Source organism: Nanorana parkeri, unplaced genomic scaffold (assembly GCF_000935625.1).
Source record: "Nanorana parkeri isolate BGI_ZX_2015 unplaced genomic scaffold, ASM93562v1 scaffold793, whole genome shotgun sequence".
NCBI lineage: Eukaryota > Metazoa > Chordata > Amphibia > Anura > Dicroglossidae > Nanorana > Nanorana parkeri.
In genome coordinates, this window is record NW_017307061.1 from 764,624 (window position 1) to 766,927 (window position 2,304).

The 2,304-nt window shown below is 47.7% G+C and overlaps 1 protein-coding gene across 1 annotated transcript in view; it reads left to right on the top strand.

Moving 5' to 3' along the window:
* The first annotated feature begins 1,155 nt into the window (after window positions 1-1,155).
* Window positions 1,156-2,304, top strand: part of LOC108793946 (acyl-CoA desaturase-like) — a 23,617-nt gene continuing 22,468 nt past the window's right edge. Inside the window, exon 1 of the mRNA XM_018564907.1 lies at window positions 1,156-1,195. The gene's annotated coding sequence lies outside the window, so the exon portion shown is untranslated. The remainder of the gene's footprint in view (window positions 1,196-2,304) is intronic.

Genomic DNA, 2,304 nt, shown 5'->3' on the forward strand with positions numbered 1-2,304 from the left:
GTTCTGACCTGAAGGGGGGCTCCTGGTGTGAGAGGAGGGGCTCTGATGTGAAGGGCGGGGTATTCTGATGTGAAAGGAGGGGCGCTGATGTAAAGGGGGTCTCCTGATTTAAAAGGTGGCATTCTAAGGTGACGGGAAACCCCATTTTGTTGTGCTATCGTATGAGGTCCCCCCTTAAAAACAATACCAAGTCCCTACCTGTGATTTTGTTTACATGTTAGCCGGGGGGCCTGAAGAATTTGCATACTTTTAAAGGGTGCCGTGACAAAAGAGTGAGAAACCCTGACTGCCCTAGCCCAAAACGAGCAGTTAACCCTTTCAGTGAGGAGGTAGCAAGGGTTAAGTTTCGAAAACCCCAGAGATGTGCTTTCACTAAACAAGCTAAAGCTGATTGTTGCTACGGGCAACCTCTCCAGGTACATCGCAGCCCCAGCACAGATACGAGCCGTTAACCCTTTCAGTGAGGCGGTAGCAAGGGTTACGTTTAGAAAACCCCAGAGATGTGCTTTCATTAAACAAGCTAAAGCTGATTGTTGCTACGGGCAACCTCTCCAGGTACATCGCAGCCCCAGCACAGATACGAGCTGGAAGTCACACGGTGGCTACATAGACGGAGGAAAGGCTCTATGACGTGGGCGGAGCTGCAGGTCGTCCATTTCTAGTATCCAGAGGAGCGGACACCCTCCCCTCATGACACCGAGCACCGTGCATGTAACATCAGGCTCTGCAGCGTGAACATTGCCAAGGTATGTCCGTCACCCGGCAGCTATATGAGGAATCAGGTGATGTAGGTAACTATAGGTCATGGTTAAGAGTCACTTGTAGAGGAGTGAATGGTTTCCTCTCCTCTATGGAAATGCCCCCTCCCTCCCTTTCTCCGCTCTGGGCTGTAGCTGCTGTCATTCACTTGTAGCGCAGCAGACTTGCAGTCAGCAGATTGCAGGCAGCCAATAGATGTGTGTGCAGCGTGTGGCACCAAATTTCTCTGAGCCAATAAACGGCGGCGCTGTTCGTGGAATAAATTTGCAGGCAGTATTATGAGCAGAGCTGCGCTGAGGATCAGATGTGAGAAGCAGCGATCTGTTCCTGACCATAGAACAGGCCGATCATTGTGCGCTGTAGTAGCTGGTACACTCATCCCTAGAGGAGAAGAAGAAGAAGAGCAGCAGCCATAACCGGAGCCAGCACAGACCAGGTACTGCTATTACCCTCGTCCCCTTGGCACAGGCTGCCCCTGCAGAGGAATGACGACACGCGTGGGCATTTCTTTTACATGGAGCTGTCATGTACAAGGGGAGGCAGCCTGATCACACGAACGTCATGCCCTGCCTTATTCTTATTTTTTTCCCCCGTAGGACTTCTCTTTGATTTTGCTACGTTTTTCCTACACTGGGATAAAAAAAACAAAAACGGATGCATTCGATCTGTGATTAGTATCGTTTATGTAATGATCTTCTTTGTAGGCATCCATGATAAGGCTCCATGACTAGGGACATTTTCACGGCCATGAATGGGGAAGGGGAGGGGGGAGGGCTTATATAGAGCAAGATGTGATGGAGCTGATTCATTCTAGCTTCATGAAAATGGAGCAGAGATCGCCACTTTCAGATGCTCAGGTTATTTATAGCCACTTTAAGCCTAACAGAACAAATGATCATTTCGCAGACCTATTCCCTCGCCTTCCAGCGATATCACTGAGGCTTTGATGATCTCTTTTTTTTTTTCCTCCACTCTGCATGACAACAGCAATGCTGCCTTCCTGGTTATAGAATAGAAGGTGGGATGGGCTCACTTGATGTTTACATGAATGATCTGTAGAAGAAACAATGACATATTTCAGGAAGGATCTGTTGCAGCGTCCATCTTTTGTTTGTAAATTGCACCTGATCCCTTGTCATGCGTGTATCCGGAGACCATTTTTCTGGAGAAAGTGCGACGTGTGCTTTGCAGGCCATTGTCCATAGACACTTTGGTGCTGCAGCTGCAGTCATTTTTTATTTTTTTGTCGTTGTTTTTCACATGTTCTGATGCAATGTGGAAATGTCAGGATTATAGCAGGCAACGTCAGAGATCACTAAGAGGGCCAGATTTAATGTGATGGCAAGCTCGTTTGCTGGGCCATCGATCTCTGGCGATGCGGCAGAGCTGCCTTCTCCTGATTTACTAAAATAGAACATGATGAACATGTGCATGGTTGGCTTGGAAATATGCGCAAGCAAATTCAATAATATTTATTAAAGTGGAACTTCACCCCCCCCCCCCATTTTTTGTATGCCTTTTTACCTTTTATCCTGAGTTTTTCCA